Here is an 18,607-nt window from a genome sequence, read left to right as displayed (position 1 = left end):
ATTATAATATTTCTAGCCTAACTTTGCCTTCAAGCAGCATTCAAGAAGTCATTTTTTCTTCATTCATTTCAAAGTGCCCATGACTGCAGAGGTTTAGCATAATACCTTTGCCTAGTGCCTGGTACTAACTTCATTCTTTTTTATTTTATTTTATTTTATTTATTTATTTATTTATTATTATTATTTTTTTTTGCGGTATGCGGGCCTCTCACTGTTGTGGCCTCTCCCGTTGCGGAGCACAGGCCCCGGACGCGCAGGCTCAGCGGCCATAGCCCACGGGCCCAGCCGCTCCGCGGCATATGGGATCCTCCCGGACCGGGGCACGAACCCGCATCCCCCGCATCGGCAGGCGGACTCTCAACCACCGCGCCACCAGGGAGGCTCTATTTATTTATTTTTGCTGTGTTGGGTCTTCGTTTCTGTGCTAGGGCTTTCTGTAGTTGTGGCAAGCGGGGGCCGCTCTTCATCGCAGTGCGCGGGCCTCTCACTATCGCGGCCTCTCCTGTTGCGGAGCACAGGCTCCAGACGCGCAGGCTCAGTCGTTGTGGCTCACGGGCCTAGTTGCTCCGCGGCATGTGGGATCCTCCCAGCCCAGGGCTCGAACCCGTGTCCCCTGCATTATCAGGCAGATTCTCAACCACTGCGCCACCAGGGAAGACCTTTTTTTAAAAAAAATAAATTTATTTATTTTTATTTTTGGCTGCATTGGGTCTTCATTGTTGCACACGGGCTTTCTCTAGTTGTGGCAAGTGGGGGCTACTCTTCATTGTGGTGTGCAGGCTTCTCATTGCCGTGGCTTCTCTTGTTGCGGAGCACGGGCTCTAGGAGTGCGGGCTCAATAGTTGTGGCACACGGGCTTAGTTGCTCTGTGGCACGTGGGATCTTCCCGGACCAGGGCTCGAACCCGTGTCCCCTGAATTGGCAGGTGGATTCTTAACCACTGTGTCACCAGGGAAGTCCCCTAACTTCATTCTTCATTTTGTATCTTTTTTTTTTCCCCCCTTTGGCCAAGCTTTGTGGCTTGTGGGATCTTAGTTCCCCGACCAGGGATGGAACCCCAGCCCTCTGCAGTGAAAGCACAGAGTCTTAACCACTGGACCACCAGGGAATTCCCTCAGTATCTTAATTTTAAGGTATAATTTAACATCACGCAAGGGAAGAAGGTATCTGTTGTAGATTTTTAGGTTTTGATCTTTTTAAGACGAAAATTTAACTTTTTCAACTTGAAATTATTTGAAACTTACAACTAAGTTGTGAAAATAGTAAAAAATGTTTCTACATACCCTTCACTCAGCTTTCCTAAATGTTAACATCTAACATAACCATAGCCCACTCACGGAAACTAGAAAATTACCAGTGATAAAATACTATTCAGGTTTTGACCTTACTGAGAGAAATGCTGTCTGAGGAGAGAGAGCCAGGGCACTCTGGACAACTGATCACTGACTTTATGGGCGACTTAAAACAGTAGACAATTCAGAATACCATTTATTTTTGGCTTCCAATGATGAAATAATGGGAATGGACATATATTTTATCTTCCTAATTTTCTTTTTTGTGTACGAATGCAAAATTTATATGGATTCTTGAAAGACACACACTCAAGAGAGTTCTTATCCCAACCAATATTTAATCAATTCCTTAAAAGTTGCCAGGAGCTCTACTGGGCTTTGGGGAATTAAAGATAAGTAAAAATTCCTGTTCCACTTGTGTGCCGCTACTCTGCTAATCTTTAGAGGGATTGTCACATTTAATCCTTACAACAATCCTAAGAGGTAAGAGCTATTGTTATCCCTATTTGACTGAAGCAAAAATTGAGGCTTAGAGGGCTGATAGGAGCCAGCTCCTGGACTTAACTTCCATGATACACAGTGGTAAGTGCTACTGACTTTTTTTTTCAAGTCTGGAACAATATACTGATAAATGAAATCAATGGTCTTCATTTTATATAAAACACAGCAAGCATATGTATATCACTATAGAAATGGTTGAAAAAGAAAAGCTTCTAATGATGAAATACATAATGAACCATTAAAAGATGGGTACACTTAGGGACAAATTTTGTCACTGGGAAGTTTATCCATGTTACCAACCTCTTTCCCAGAAGAATTATTGTATCTGTTAAGAGCATGTCAAGGTACAAGTGTGCACATGGAAACTGGCATAGGAGCAGACAGCCTAAAGTCAAGGATGAATCACCTTTTCAGCCTAGGACATCAGTTCTGAAGCGCCTATGTTCCCACCTTTCCTGCTTTTATTTAAGGGGATACACAGCCTTGATATTTTAACAATATGATTAAATGGTTATTATATCGATCGTAACTTGTTCTTTTCAAACGCACACGTTCTAACACCTGTGTCGTCTTAGTGAGTATTAAATTTTCTTTGGAGCCTGGAGATGGCGGCTTTCAGAGCCGGTCAGTAACAGCTCCGGCAACAGAGTAGAGCCTCAGCTTTCTCCAAATGTTTGCTGTTGATGCCACCGTATTTGAGGATGTGGGTGGCTGATGACAAATCCATCCCCACTAGGAGCAAAACCATTCAATCCCAGCCGATTCTTGGTGCTGGTGGTAGGGGGAGGGGGAGGGGGAGGGGAGGGGGAGGGGCGGGCATCTTTACACGAGAGGAGTAGCAGTGCTGTCCCCACGCAGTGTTCAGGAAGACAGATGTGGATGGACCCTGGGCCTCTGTGGGCGCCACTGCATTTTAAAATTCATTTTTAAGATGAATTTCTATTTAAGATGTCTCAAAGCAGGCCCCTTCTTTTGAGAACAGAGGAGAAAAGGCTTTCCCTCGGGGTTGGGGGGTAACCCCGGCAGCGGGAAGCTGGAGAGCTTGCAGTCCTTGTGGGAAAGGGCCCTTGGCTGGACACCCCTTCCAGTTCCCGCTCCTCTGCAAACACAGGGGAGGGAGACGGAGCGACACAGGAGCCCCAGACTCCTAACCGCCCCACTACTGCCACGCTCCTCCAGGGTCCCGAGGCCGCGGGGCGCAGAACCTCGGCACCAGGCAGCGCGGGCGCGGCGCGCAGACAGGAGGGCGAAGGGCCGACGGCTGCCTCGCCGCGCGTCCACATGTGGCAGGGCCGCAGGGGGGTGGGGACCGGGAGCCGAGGGGGAGGGTTTACATCCCAGCGAAGTTCCCGGATGGTCGCAGCCTCCCGGCGCTGAGCACTTTTCCTGCCCGGCTGCTCAGCCCTACGGACTGGGGAGAAGTTTCCCAGAAAAAAATGCCCGGCGCGCCGCGAGGCCCTGGAGCCCCACGGAGCCGCTGCGCGGTAAGGGACGCGCCGCCGCCGCCACCGAGGGCGCGACCGGGTTCCGGGGACTCAGGGCAACGCCCGTGGAGACCCTGGCAGCCGCCGGGGACCCCGGGGAGGGGCTGGGCGGCGCGGCGCGGCTCTGCCCCGGGTGGGCACGGGCGGGGGCCGCGGGGACGTCGGGGCTGCGTCCGCTGCGGGCGGGGGGGGGGGCGGGCGCGCGGTCTCCTGGGGGGTTCGACTCGGGCCCGGCGGCTCGAGCGTCCTGCCGGCTGGCCGGCGGGCGGGGGAAGAAGGGGCCGCGGACCGATGGGCTCCGGACGCGGGCGCCTCTGGGGCTGGGCGCGCGGCTTGGCTCCGCCGAGGCTGGGGCCGCCCGGGGGGCTCGGCCCCGCTCGCGCTGTGGGTACCCGCGGCAGGGGCTTCGCGGGGATGCGCTGGGGCGCGTCTTCCCCCTTGCTCCCCATCCCCAGCGCTGGTGGATGGGGGCTTTCGGGCATCCCCGGGGCCAGTTCCTGCTCTGGAGCCGCTTCGCTTTCTTCGCTGGGGAATCGTACCCATCCCGCAACTCGGCTTCCCAAACTCGCCTCCCGCCGGGTGCCCCAGGCTGCTGCCCGCGCAGTGGGCGGTGTAGACGCGCGCGTTCGATGTGTGCAGTGACCTTAGAGGACTTATAATCCCCGTCAGCGCTTTTCTCCCGGGGCCTCTCCCGAACTTTCCGGACAGCTTCACTGCAGTCTCATTCTCTCTACATTTTCTTTTTAAAAAAGAACAGTTAAAGAAAGTTGCAAGGGTAAGAGAAACCAGCTGACCCAGTCAGGGGGACCCAAATCTTCAACTCGTGGTTAGACTTTGAACTCTTTGAGATTAACAAAGGGTGCGTCTGCGAGGGGCCCAGCCTGGTCAGGTCCTCTGGTCCTGCTCAATCCCAGAGGAATACATATTCCTTCTTGGGCCACGGGCTCCTGACTTTATCTCAGTTCTCTGGGAAGCCTCTCAGGTTGTCAGCAGTGACTGGATGGACTTGGTACCTTTTTCTGAAAATTGCATGTCACTATTGTCCCCTGCATGGTCACTGGACCCCACCCCCAGTCGCTGGCCGTGGGTAGTCCCAGGCTTTAGGCGGTGCAGCCGCGGAGCCCCTGGACAGAGTCCCGCCCTAGGTGGGTTTTCTTTTGCCAGTTTCCCAAGGCAATTCCAAAACAATACTGCAGCTTCATTTTGAGTCATTGGCATATTTTTTCCTCCTCAAAAAAATGCCTTTTTCTCTAGCAGTTAAAATAACTCCGAAGAATTTTCCTTTTCAGTTTGTATAAAATACTTTTTGACTTCTGGAGGTGAGAGATCCTGCATAGGCCATCAATATTTACATCTTAATCCCTCTTTACAGTGCTTACAACTCTGCCTTCACTCTTGCTGTGTATCTTTACCTACCTGACATCCCCACAAGGTTGAGTTTCTCAGGGATCAAATCCGCCACCACCTGTAGGAGCCCATTACCTGTTGAGTGGAATTGTGCAGACTAGACTCTGCAGATGTTATTAAAACATTTTAATATCATCTTCTTCCTTGGGACCTACCCAACCTCTGCCATAATTTTGGCTCCCTGAGCAGCACATAAACTCTTAGGTTTGTGTGATGTAGAACAGAGAGATTTGTAAGCAAGGTAAAATCAGATTCTGGTACATTTAGAGACAATGAGATTACTTCCAGGTGGAGAGATTCATGCCTTCTTTCATTTGTTTGTTCATTTCAGCAATTAAGTGTCTACTGTGTATTCAACCACTTTCTGGCCCCTTAGGCATATCATGCATATTGTGTACCTTGAGCCTCACTTATCTCATCCAAGAAATGGGGTTGATAACCTTTGCTCTTCCTCCATCTCATCGTGTGAGAATCAGGTGGGATAATGGCGTGTGAAACAGCAAAAAGCAGCACAGCACAAGGCATTGGAGGGCCACACAGACACAAGAGCAATAAAGGGCTAAAGTGGTGGGACAGGGGCAGTGAGGAGGTGGGATGCCTTTACTTTTTTTTTGCGGTTCGCGGGCCTCTCACTGTTGTGGCCTCTCCCGTTGCGGAGCACAGGCTCCAGACGCGCAGGCCCAGCGGCCATGGCTCACGGGCCCAGCCGCTCCACGGCATGTGGGATCCTCCTGGACCGGGGCACGAACCCGTGTCCCCTGCATCGGCAGGCGGACTCCCAACCACTGCGCCACCAGGGAAGCCCGGGATGCCTTTACTTTTTAAACGCACTGTCTTAGTTGCTCTGGCCAGGGATGAGCCTGCTTTTGTGGGAAGTATTTGTTACTGGGTCTGTGTCGCTGTCTTAGATATTTCAGGGTGTTCCTCACTACGGTTTTAATTTTAGGAACATACATGGTTTTTACAGTGCACATCAGGAGAACAGAATTAAAGAAAAGTGCCTTTTGTTGTTGTTGCTGTAACCCCTTCAGTTTTAAGCATCTGTTATTTGGGATTGTGTCTCCCAGAGCCGTCATCTTCCGGAAGTCTGCCCTCCCGTGAGGTCTACCAAATTCCTAATGATTTTCATACAGAGGTTTCTCTGTCACTGTGACCCAGCAATCCACAATTATGTTGCAGTGCTGGACGGTTTGGTAGGCCTTGTGAGTAGCCAGGACCCACGTATGTGAATCGGCTCACAGTTGAAATCGAGCAACATGCTCATTTGGCATTGACAGTCCCTTTTAGGGGTCACTGTTGTGCCCTGTGCCAGGGTAGAAGGGGAGACCTAGCTCAGAAGGAGATGAGGTTTGGTCCCTGAATGCTTACCTGCTGGTAGAGATGAGACATGGTTTTGAACATCAGGAATGCAGGGTAGAATGTGGTAAATAAGATGAAAAAAACCTACAGAGCAAATACAGGGAATTTAGAGGAGAGTGAAATTACTTCCAGCTGGAGGGAGTCAGTCTTCCCTCATTTGTCTATCTAACGAGTATTTACTAAGTGTCTTCCACGTGCCAGGCATGGGAAGATTCATAGGCACATGTACATGGTGCTCCATCTTCCCTGCTCCAATTGAGGAACAGTTCAGTTTCCTCCTCCCTGGGAGAAACGAATACTTCCTTACGGGCCTCATCGCCCAGCCCAACATTTATCAGTTGTTCTCACCTTGTAGGGATTACGGTCAGGTTAAAATAATTAACTCTGCCTTTTATACTTTGAAGTAATACAAACTCTGAGGCTCACCGTGTTCCCCAGAATACCTTCAATTAGTTGAGGAATGCTATCTACCTAACACGCTTTAACCAGTATTGAAGTATGCTGGTCCTTAGTCATGGGTGTGACTTAAAAAGGCTTGATTCTGTAACGCTGGGGTGAGGCCCAGGAATCTATTTTTGAAAGCCCCCCCAGGTGGTACTGACGTACTACCACCTGCAGAGTCCCTAAAGGTAAAACCGTGAGCCAGGAGGTCAGGCAGATCTTCCATTCCCAGCTCTGTCTTCCACATGGTCTGCGACTTCTGTTTCTTTATCTTTAAAATCAGAGTACTGTAACCACCTGTACCTACCGGGTTGTTCTGAGGGTCTGATGAAGTCATGGATATGAATCACTTGGCAGATTATCCAGGACAGTGCTGCTGCTAGGTATTTGTGGGCCATTATTATTATTATTTTTCTTCAGCTAAGACAGCAAAAGAGATGATTTATTGTGCACGTTACATTCAGCCACAGCTGAGAACAGAACTAGTCCAGAATGTCGCAAGTCCAGGGCAAAGGACTGAAAGGGACCATTTTGATACCAGCAAGATGGGTCTCTCAGAGGTGGTCGAGGGGATCAGAATGGCCATAAATGTTCCGGATCCATTGAGACAAGTTCTAGACAGTTGGCATGCAGTCCGACGACTTGTTCCAGCGTGCCTGGCCTCTGGCTTCCCTTGTTTCTGCTCCCGTGGCTTCCATGGGTGTACGAGTTTACTTGGACCTCTGCCCATCTTCTTTTGAGCTTCAGCCTGCACCTTTGCTTCTTCCTCCAGCACCACCTCCTCTGCTTCTCCCCAAACTATCCTTCCTCTCCCAACAGCCCTTGGGCACCCTTGAGAACCCAGTGATCCAGAATGATGGCGGCCTTCCCTTGCCACGTCTGTTCCCACAATCTCCAGTTCTTACAGCCTCAGCTCACTGGCAGGGATGCTCACCTTCGCTCTCATGGCGCTGAGGTTTCTCGGAAGATGGCGCCAAGGCCGAGACTGTGGGTCATTGTTGTTATCAGCGTTAATTTGCACAAAACACTGTGTAGGTATTCTTTCCATATGGAAATTTAAAAAGAGCCTAAACTTAGGAACTGCTTTGTATATAAATGAACACATAATAATCCCTCAGCTGTGTGTAGTTTATTGAGCATTTCACACTGATCACCTCATGTATTCTCTTAACAGCTGAGGAGGAGGGATGTCACAGAGGGGAACTTCAGTATGGGGGGTGAGGGGAGGGCTACCAGCCTGTGGTGTCTGCTTAGCCAGTCAAGCTACTCTGTTGAGATGACCAGGGCAGATAAAGGGCCAGGGGAAGAAAGATGCGCTACTTTCCTGTCCCTTTGGCACCAGGAAGTGCTGGGGTAACATGTTGTGGTAGTCACACAGTGGCCCTCATCCGTGTGGGGTGACCAGGGGGACTGCCTGTCCCAGGCCAAGCTGCTTTGGTCACAGGTATAGCACCCATGCCCACCGGATGGGAGCAGCACTGCTCTCATGTTCTCTGGCGGCCAGGAGTCAAGAAACGTTGACTGATTCCTGGGGAGCCTGCTCAGCATTGCAGGCTTCAGGTCAGGCATCCATACTTGGTGAGAAGTCAAAAATAATTGACTTTGCTAATACTCAATAAAAGAAGAACGTAGTTAAAATAAACAGGCAAAACAATCACCTACAATTTTCATTAGTTTAGAAGCTTCAGAAACATGGTTCATATTGTAAAACCATGTTGCTGTGATGTTACACAAGTAGTCATCCCTTGGTGTCCGAGGGGCATTGGCCCAGGACCCCCTGTGGATACCAAAATCTGCAGATGCGGAGGGCTGACTATAACATTTTAGCATTGCCTACTAGGGATACATTGTTTCTTTTCTAATAAGCCATCTTTCCATTGTAACTCAGTGTCTTCCTTTTAATTTCATTTTATTGCTTAGTTATATTAATTTAAGTGAATCAGATTTTCAAAGCTTTCTGTGATCTGGCCCAAGCTTTACAAAATCTCTCCTTCCTTTCCTTCCTTCCTTCCTTCCTCCCTCCCTTCCTCCCTCTTTCCTTTCCTTTCCTTTCTTTAACATTACCACTTACTGTGTGTCATTTAATTGAATCATTCTCAACAGTCACACAGCCCCGTGAGGTAGATTCTATACATGTATGTGGAGCCTGAGACTGAGAGAAGTTCGGTAACTTGCCCAAGGTCACACAGCTAGTGACAGAACTAGTATTCAAGCCTGGGGCAGTTTGATTCCAAGCTCTGCACTTTTAACCCTTAACTTCACCTTCTGCTCTATTATACACCACTTTTCATGCTGGGGACTCCAGCCAAAGATTCTTTTCCATTCCCATCTGTATGCCTCTGCTTTGCCATTTCTTCTCTTGACACTGCCCTTTTCCTCACTTGTATGTTGAATCCTATAGATTCTTCATATTGGCCACAAGTACTTGTTGAGAAGAAAAATAGCACACTTTGTTAATACTCAATAAGAGAAGAATACAGCTAAAATAAACAGGAGACACAATCACCTACAAATTTTGTTAGTTCAGTGGCTTCGAGGAACATGGTTCACATTGTAAAAACATGCTTCTTAAGAAAAGTTGAAACGCCATCTTCATCTGGAGCCGATTCATCCCTCTTCTTAGTAAATTCTCATTGCTGTCTGTTTGGGCCTCACCTGTGGCTTGGAATCCACTCTATTCCATATTGGAGTCACTTGCATGTGTTTTTTTCTCCCTCATTAGATTGTAAACTCTTTGAAGGAAATAACTTAATTTTTTTTTTACATTCTCTCAGAAACAGTAGGTTCTTGTATAGTAGGTTCTCAATTAATGCTTGTTGAATGGCAGTTTATTTCCACCACTCTGGTTGTAAGGTTTGAGGTGAGTGAATTTTTTACGAAGGCAAAGTAGATTTTGATGCTGGCTTCTAAAGATGCTGGGAAACAAGTTTCATCCTAAGAGTGATTTCATCCTTCACCATGACTGATATGTATAATACATTACTTTTCATCACATACATAATTATCTTTAAATGCTGTTTATCTTTATTTCTTCCAAATTGAAAAATAACAGTGATCCTAATAATAAAGGAATGGGATTTTGTGTTCTTGTGGGGAATGTGGAAATTATTATTGTAGAACCTAAGATGTAACATTTCCTGATCTAATACCTGTATGTGGTTCACTTCCACATTAGTGAGTGTTCAGGCCCTCCCACCCACGGATTTTCCATCTTTTTCTTTGAGCTAAGAGGTGATGTACAACTTGAGAAAGGAGTTTAAGCAAAATTGAAGGACACTAGCCTCTCCCCAGACTGCCACAGACTCCTTTGTATTTGGAGGATAAATAGTCCTCTTAGGTAAGAGGTGTCTGCAGGAGGAAGGAAATGGTGAATAAAATGGAAAATTGAGGGCCAGATAGTTTCCTTGGCTAGAGGAGTCAATTACGATTTAAAATAAAAGTTAATTTTACATATGTTCTATTTTTCTTACATAGGCAATACACATCTATATATGTTTATATATATATACACACACATTTACATTATTTAAATATATTTTTTCTCATAGGCAATACTTGGTTACTTTAAATACTGAATATGTAATGTGTACACCTTACCTCATTGTAACAGCTAAACACAGTTTGATTACATTCCTCCTATTCTCCCTCCTCCACCCCACATGTTTGAGACTGGGTTATTTGCATTTTGCTTGCCTGATAGTTTTAGCATTTCTTGGACATATTGCTATTATGTTCTTAATACTTGCATGGCATTCTGCTGTCGGGTTGGATATATTTTCCTGTTCAATGACCATCTTCTCATCTGTTAGCTCTTGCTAATGATGCCCAGACAGCTAGTCCATTGAGTCAAGTCAGACAACCAACCAATTCAGTGACAACATCAATATAATCATTTAGTTGGCTTACACAGACCAAATGGGCAGTTGGTTGAATTTCTTGCTTTTCAACCACTTGTATGTCACCCAGCCCGTTTCTGAGAGTTCCCAAGCATTTTTCTATAGCTGTATGCAGGAGATTAGGTCTGTTGACTGAAGAATTTAGCCTGGGAGGGACCAAGAAAGAAATCTGGCCACATCTTTGATGCAATTTTGAAGTGTTGAACATGTTATCAAATAATATTTCAGGAAACTCTGAGACTATTTTCTTCCCTAGGCAGGGTAGATTTTGAAAGCAGAGAACCTTTAGACCTTGGAGAAGATCTTGAGAAAACATGTACCCTAGCTATTTTTTTTAAAAAATGTAAACAGTGAGATCAGTGTCTTCACCACAATAGACTTGTGTTATGGGGATGGATATTTAAATAGTGGAGACAGATCAGCCAGAGATAAAAGGGGAAGAAATGGGTATTCTTGAGCAGGCTCATGTAATGTAAGGAGCACATGTATGTGCTGAGGGAGGGACTTTCAGGAAGGACCAGGGTGATGGATTGAGAGAAAAGGGTGGGGGCAGGGAGAATAAAACAAGACGAAACCAGTTCTCTTCCCCAGGCCCCAGAAGGCAGGCTGGGGGACACTAAGACAAGTTTTCAGATGGTACTGAAATTTCTAATGCAATTTTTGAGGGCCTAGAAAAAGGCAAAGTAGTTGAAGTCTTTTTAAAAATCTTTAAAAAGTAGTCATTTACTTTAGCAGTGCCTATTCTTGTCTCTTAGAGCTAGAATTTGATTGCCACGCATGGTTTAAAATTTAACCCAAAGCATCAGTTTAACTAATCCCAGGTTTTGTGAGTAAAATTCCACATTATTCTTTTCCCTAGAGTTTTAGCACTGTTTAAAAAAAAAGCCTCACGTGTTGTTTGAGACAAAATAAAAAATTAGATCATTGTTAAAATTAGGGATTACTTTACGTGGTACTTTACAAAGATGTTGGAGCTAGAACCTTATTAATTAAACATTGTAAACCTCCCCCCCCCAGTCTTCTCCCTTTGATGAGGAACTGGCAGAAGAAAAAGAGAAAACAATTCTCAGTTGGTTAAAGGACTGTGCATGGGGTATTATGGTATTACTTTAACCATAACATTCCTTTCTGTACAGAATTTCTGCATACATCATCTCTACTTTGCTGTGATGAAACATGTCCCTTTTGTCAACCATCAAGCCAGGTGCTCAGTCTTTGTAATTCAGTCTTTGCTTCCTTGTTTTTGCTGAAAATGTGACTCTTATCACTTAAAAAAATTAAATTATAGTTTTTACCTTGTTGAGATTACAAAAGTATTATGTGCTTGATATAAATAAAGCAAAAGAGAAAGACGTATACAAAGAAAAAGTTAATTTTTCTCCTATGTCTCTCAAATCTAACCACTCGAGGTAATCAATATTACCAGTTTGGGGTGTGCCCTTCTTTTCTTATAAAACTATGTACAAATATATATGCACATATATAGTTTTTCTATTAAAAATTGAAACCTTATACACATAAGGCTACATGATTTTTAATTGCGACATAATTGACACAAAACATTGTATAAGTTTAAAGTATACAACGAGTTGATTTGATACACTCATATTGTAATATATTACCACCATAGGTTGGCTAACCTCCAACATGTCACATAATTATCATTTCTTTTTAGTGATGAGAACAGTTAAGATCTAGTCTCTTAGCAACTTTCAAGTATTTAAAACAGTATTGTTAATTATAATCACAATACTGTACATTAGATCCCTAGAACTTATTCATCTTCTAACTGCAAGTTTGTACCCTTTGACCAACATTTTCCCAATTCTCCTACCTCCCACCCCCTACCCCGGCCTTGGTAACCACCATTCTAATCTCTGTTTCTACAAGTTCGGCTTTTTTAGATTCTACATTTAAGTGAGATCATACAGTATTTGTCTTTTTCTGACTTATTTCACTTAGCATGATACCTTCAAGATCCATCCATGTTGTCAGAAATGGAAGGATTTCCTTCTTTTTCTTGGCTGAATAATATTCATGTGTGTGAAATATTTTCTGTATCCATTCATCCATTGATGAACACTTAGGTTGTTTCCTTATCTTGGCTATTGTAAATAATGCTACCATAAACATGGGGGTGAAGATATCTTTTTTGATATCCACAAGATTTATTTTTTATTTATTTTATTTATTTACTTTTGGCTGCGTTGGGTCTTCATTGCTGCGCGTGGGCTTTCTGTAGTGTGGTGAGCGGGGGCTACTCTTCGTTCCGGTGCGTGGGCTTCTCATTGCAGTGGCTTCTCTTGTTGCGGAGCATGGGCTCTAGGCACGCGGGCTTCAGTAGTTGCAAGCATGCGGGCTCAGTAGTTGTGGCATGCGGGCTCAGTAGTTGTGGCATGCGGGCCCTAGAGTGCGTGGGCTTCAGTAGTTGTGGCGCATGGGCTCTAGGACACATGGACTTCAGTAGATGTGGCATGCAGGCTCAGAGGTTGTGGCTCGCAGGCTGTAGAGCGCAGGCTCAGTAGTTGTGGCTCACGGGCTTAATTGCTCCGCTGCTTGTGGGATCTTCCTGGACCAGGGATTGAACCCATGTCCCCTACATTGGCAGGCGGATTTTTAACCACTGTGCCACCAGGGAAGTCACAAGGTTTTTTTTTTAACATAACAAAACATTATAGCCATTCTCTCCAAATTAAAAACTCATTTATATTATGGCTGATTGATATTCTGTAATTTAACCATTCATATTATTTCAAGTTTTGTGCTACTACAGTTCTTCCCCGAATATCCGTGTGTTCAGAAAATACTGGCATACAGAAGCTTTGATTTCTGTCACAGTCCCTAAAGTGGTATTGCTTTCTAAAAGTTGTAGTAATTCATAGTCCTACTAAAACTATTTGAAAATATCTGTTTCCCCACATCCTTGCCAGTGTAATTCATTTTAGAAGTATAAACTTTCTAATCTCTTTTTCCTGTTTTGTTTCAGATGATTTCTTTAGGGAGCACTTGTCACTCTCTTTACCCTTTTTCTTTTTTAATTCCATTCACTTGAATTATTCATGCCCTGTCTTTTCCTTAATTTTCTAATGTGCATATGGTTTGTCTTCTAGACCTGGAGAAGAGAAACTTGAGCCTAAGCTCACTGAGCTTAATTGTTCTGTATTGAAATGAAACAAAACACTTGATATCTACATATAACAAAGTCAATACAGACCTTTTGATTCCAATTTTCTCTTTCTGAAATATATTATGTAAGAAATTGTCTCAGGAAATATAAATGTCTTACCAGGAAAAATGGAAACTTATAAAACGCAAAGATGGGAAATTTTAAAGGAGTTTTAAGCTTGCACAGCTAACTGGGTTTCCCTTTTGAATCTTAAAGTCTGAAGACAAACATTCTTTGAGAGCATTAGTTATAAGTTATGCTGAATTACATCAAGAGGAAAAAGTGAATCATAGCAGATAGGAATTTAAACCTGGAGTGTGGTTGAAAGCCCCTGCCCTTGTTGCTTCTGCTTGTTTTTCTGGGAGGTGAGACTAGATTCCACTGCTCCTGTCCTTGCAGTTGCTGAGTTCACTATAAAATTATTTGTATATAACTCCAGCAGTACATTGGTTAATCGGAAACAGCTGTACAACTGGATTCATTTATATGAACAGAATAACTAAATCAATCTGCAAAATTTCTTGTATCTGGGTAGGTCGGGCCAACATTGTGCTTTGTAACTAACCTGACAGAGATGGCAGAAAGGTTGTGTCTGGGCAGCAGACGTTGGAACTGAAAATTAAGAAGCCCTGTGAGTCCTTGAGATCTGCCATAATAAAATGTTGCTCTGTTTTTAATGTGAGTGTTTTAAAGGCTAGGAAGCTTCATAAAGGGATGTCCTGTTTAAGAAAGAACACATCAGAGTTGGACCCTCTGAGAGCTGGATCTCCTGAACGAGGCTGAATTGTCCAGATCAGTGTCCCCGGAAAGATCAGTTTGTACGTCCTGCCAAACTGTCGGGGCTGCGACAAGCCAAGGGCCTCCTGCTGGGAAAAGGCCACAGACTAGACGGACAAACTGACGTGTCTGCCTGGAGGGAGCCAGGCTAAAGCAGGGAGAAAGAAGAACAAGGTTCCAGGCGAGACTGAGGCTGAAGTCCTGGCATAATGGAGCCAGAGGAATTCCTCAGAATGTATGTTCTTGTGCAGAACCCTAAGGTCCACGGGAGCTGAGTGAGTTCACAGAATGCAGCCTTGTCCGTATGCCTCTCACAGTCAGTCTTAATGGAGGCTTCAGTGCAGTAAGATGGGAGGTCTGATGAGAACAGGAAAATCTCTAGACCCTGGGTCTCCATGGGTGGCCCAGTCCTGCAGGACTGAACTCTCCACCACTCAAAAAAACAGGTCATTCTCAAGGCCAGAAATCCACTGGCCCTCAACTAGCCAGCGTCCTAAGTCTGGACTGGGTTCTGGGTACCTGGTTGGCCTTGGTAGGTAGCTGTATTAGGTTTTAGCCACAGAGTGGCAGTGAGGGAAAGTGGTGCCCGGGGGGAACTGGGCACAGACCATAGTTTTGGCATTGGGACTTGCAAACACTCAGCTTCTTGGGGCCCTCATATGCTGTTGCCTGAGGGCATATGTTCCCTCTGCCCTGCCTCCACTTTCACTCTGCCCCTGGTTTTGGATGTCCATCAATCCTCAGAAATAGACTCTTGAAAGTCAGGTCACTTTCAGGTTAAGACCGAATAACAACCAGCTTATGTACTTAATTCCTTTTGCACTGAATCCTCTGCTAAAGGTAGAGTGGTAAAGTGAAAAGTGCAAAAGAGCAGTAGACTAGGAGCTTACCATTGTTTTATAATCCCAGCTTTGTTGCCTAGTGGTCACGTGACCTTGACAACAATAAAACACTGTGCAAGAATAGTAGGGGAATTTGTAAGAATGGGAAGAAGACTGAGGCTAGGATGTCTGTGATGCCTGTGTTGGGACAGACCCAACATCTCCAGATAAGGCGCTGTTGTTAACAGTGTAACTTATCAGTCAGAAATTTGATAAGTCTGAAATGTTACTTTACCTGTTTTTGACTAAGTATTTGGTAAATAAGGGAGAGAAATAGATGCTTATCGCATTCCTCATTTAGCTAAAATAGTGTGGCTGTATTACATGGAACTCATAGGGTTCTTCATTAATACTTGAATCTTATTGTATTCTTGAAAAAAGACCATTAGCTATTATCCCAAGATTTTCTTGTAATGTTATTTGTGGGAGTGAGATGTGAGCCAGGTGAGTCCAGGTATGCCTGGCAGATCTTGTTTTATTTACATCCAATGAAAATCACACTAGCTCGTGTGTACCTACACACATCCATTATACTCACTTTTATTCTGTATTAGTGCACACATGGTCCCAACCCTGAAACCATGTGTCCTCATCATCTACCGCCCACGGGTGCATGTGTATACACACACACACACACATACACATATACACGTGCACACACATGTCATTGGCTTACCCCTTTTAAAGAACACTTCAGATAGAGCCAGGAAATACCAGTTCTAAGTGTTGCTGGGCAAGCACATGGATGGCTGAGTTTTGTACACATCTGCCTTTGCAGTGTCTTAGAAAGCAGAGGTCATTGCTGACTAATGTGCCCTTTGTACAGCCTCAGACCAAACACCATATGCAGGTGACTGTAAGTGTGTGCTTTGGAGGATGTTCACTACGATGGTGGGAATTCCCGGGGGTGGAGAAAAATACCCACTTGGGGCTTTGCCTTGGGAGTTCTGCAGTGACCATTGATTGGTGGTTGTGACCATTGCTGGTTGAGTGTCTTGTTTCTGTTTCTTAATCCTGGTCTGAGGAACAGCACATTGCCGTTTTGGCTCAGAGGCAGACCATCTTGGATGGCATCCAAGAAACTGCACACTGCTTCTTGAGATTGGTGCTAACGTTACAGGGTCTCCAGTTGTGCATAGAAAGATCCTGGACCGACACACTGGTAAATGGTACCCCTGTGGACTCTTTGCTTTACAGAGAGGTTAGACAAACTTGCCCACCCCAGGAAGCTGAACCTTAGGACTGGTGCCCGAGGGAGCCCAACCACCATTTGTAGATAAGGTTGTGACTAGGAGAAGATGCTTTCTGAGTTCCAACCCAGATGCCCATGGAAGGATGGAGGCCTAGTAGAAACTTCCCCTTTGTTCCCTTCAGCTCTGGCCCCAGAAACACAGAGGGAGGAAGGAAAAGGGAGGAAGTTCCTGGTGGTGGAGAGAGTACAGAGGTCAGCAGTGACAACAGGGAAAGAATCTGGTGGTCCTGAGCTACGGGGAGATGCCTCAGCAGTGGGAGTGAAGGGACTCGGATCCTAAGCGTCCTCTGCAGGGTAAGAAGCTTCCTGACCTAAGGAGGTTGCTGGGTGGGGGCCCTGGAAGTGCAGGGAAAAGTGGTGAGCTGCACTAAGCTGTGGCTGCCCTTACTAAGAAGTCATCAGGAAACAGAAGCAAGAGGGTGCCTGCCTTCTCTCGCTTACTCACAGAAGTCAGGAATGAATTATTCCTCTTCAGATTTCTAGTAATGATGTTTGGACAAGTAGTAATAATAATAGCATCTAATAACATAGATATTGCTTAGTATGTGCCAGGTAATGTTCTCAGTGCTCTGAATTAACTCACTGAATCCATATAGCAACCCTATGAGGCAGACACTATTATCTTCATTTTACAGATGAGGAATTTGAGGATAGTCAGCTTGTCCAAGTTCACATGGCTAACTTGGCAGAGGTGAGATTCAGTCCAGTCCGTGTGGCTTCAGCCACAGGGCCCACCTGCCCCTTCAGTAAGGGACATTCAGTGGTAAAGGACCTAGGTGGCCTCAGCTTTCTTCATGTAGATGGTTGACCACTGATCCATTGTTCTGGGGAAGTAACCTGGACTTCCTGTTTCTCTGCATACCTCTGGGTTAGTGTCACCAACGCGTTGAAAAAAGGACAGCCAGAAAAAATTAAGACCAACAGCTGACCTGTCAGCAGAAGGGCCTGCTCTTTTCATGGTGTTTGGAGTAGCACATTAGCTTTACTCTGAATCACCCACTTTAACACCTGACACCCGTCACAGCCATACATTCTAAATGACCCCTAAGACTTCAGCAGTCTCTAATGAGGAAGAAAATATTCCTAGAGTGTCACAAATGCTGCCTAGTATCATTGACTAGTGACACATGATGTTCTCAAGAATAAATGAATGGGGGCTTCCCTGGTGGTTCAGTGGTTAAGAATCCACCTGCCAATGCAAGGGACAGGGTTCAGTCCCTCTTCCGGGAAGATCCCACATGCCACGGAGCAACTAAGCCTGTGCACCACAACTACTGAGCCCAAGTGTTACAACTACTGAGCCCAAGTGCTGCAACTACTGAAGCCCGCGTGCCTAGAGCCCATGCTCCACTACAAGGGAAGCCACCGCAGTGAGAAGCCCGCACACCACAACGAAGGGTAGCCCCCACTCGCCACAACTAGAGAAAGCCCGTGTGCAGCAACGAAGACCCAACACAGCCCAAAAAATTAAAAATTAATTAATTAATTAAAATTTAAAAAAAAGAATAAATGAATGACATTCAACCTGTGGGGAAGGAGTATAATATTCAACTATAAAATGTAGAATCTTTCATAAAATCCCAGAATGTTGGACATAGGAAGCCAAGTGAAGATGAAGACCATTTTGCCTAACCTCTCAGTAGAAGGAGAACCCCAGAGAAGTTATGTGACTTTCCCAAGGCCAATGGCTAGTTGGTAACAGGCCTGCTGAGTTCCAGTCCAGTTCTCTTTCCCCTGCCTGAGACTGTATAAAACATTCTGTAAGTGATTTTCTTATTAAATTACAGATGAAACATAGAATGGTCTATTTCTTTGCTGGGCAGGGCCAAGGTTAACACTGACTTAAAGATGTGAAGGATGCAGCTGGACACCTGCTTCAGGTACAGGACGCAGTAAGCCCAGGTGAGGAAAAGGCAAGGCAGGGTTCCAGTGGCAGCTGCTCCCAGGGAGTTTGCAATACTGAGCCTCTGCCTTCTAGAAAGTCCCTGGTACCCTCTGCTCAAGTCTCTTTTGGAGGTTAGGGAATCAAACTGACTCGGCTTATAGCAGAGTTCAGTGAGGGACGTGAGGGAGAAGAGGAAATGGTCACTTCCTATCCATAAAGAAAAATGTTTCTCAAAACCCTGCTGCTGTCAGGCAGCCAGGCCTTAG

At 45.4% G+C, this 18,607-nt stretch overlaps 1 protein-coding gene across 2 annotated transcripts in view; it reads left to right on the top strand.

Moving 5' to 3' along the window:
• Positions 1–3,121: 3,121 nt before the first annotated feature.
• WIPF1 (WAS/WASL interacting protein family member 1) overlaps positions 3,122–18,607 on the top strand; it is a 120,980-nt gene continuing 105,494 nt past the window's right edge. Inside the window, exon 1 of one of the 2 annotated variants that reach the window (XM_060106188.1) lies at positions 3,122–3,277. The gene's annotated coding sequence lies outside the window, so the exon portion shown is untranslated. The remainder of the gene's footprint in view (positions 3,278–18,607) is intronic. The other variant, XM_060106187.1, reaches the window with a different exon arrangement.

This window comes from Mesoplodon densirostris, chromosome 8, assembly GCF_025265405.1.
Source record: "Mesoplodon densirostris isolate mMesDen1 chromosome 8, mMesDen1 primary haplotype, whole genome shotgun sequence".
Taxonomy (NCBI): Eukaryota; Metazoa; Chordata; class Mammalia; order Artiodactyla; family Ziphiidae; genus Mesoplodon; species Mesoplodon densirostris.
The sequence above is the reverse complement of the archived record's forward strand: the minus strand, read 5'-3'. Positions and strand labels throughout refer to the sequence as shown.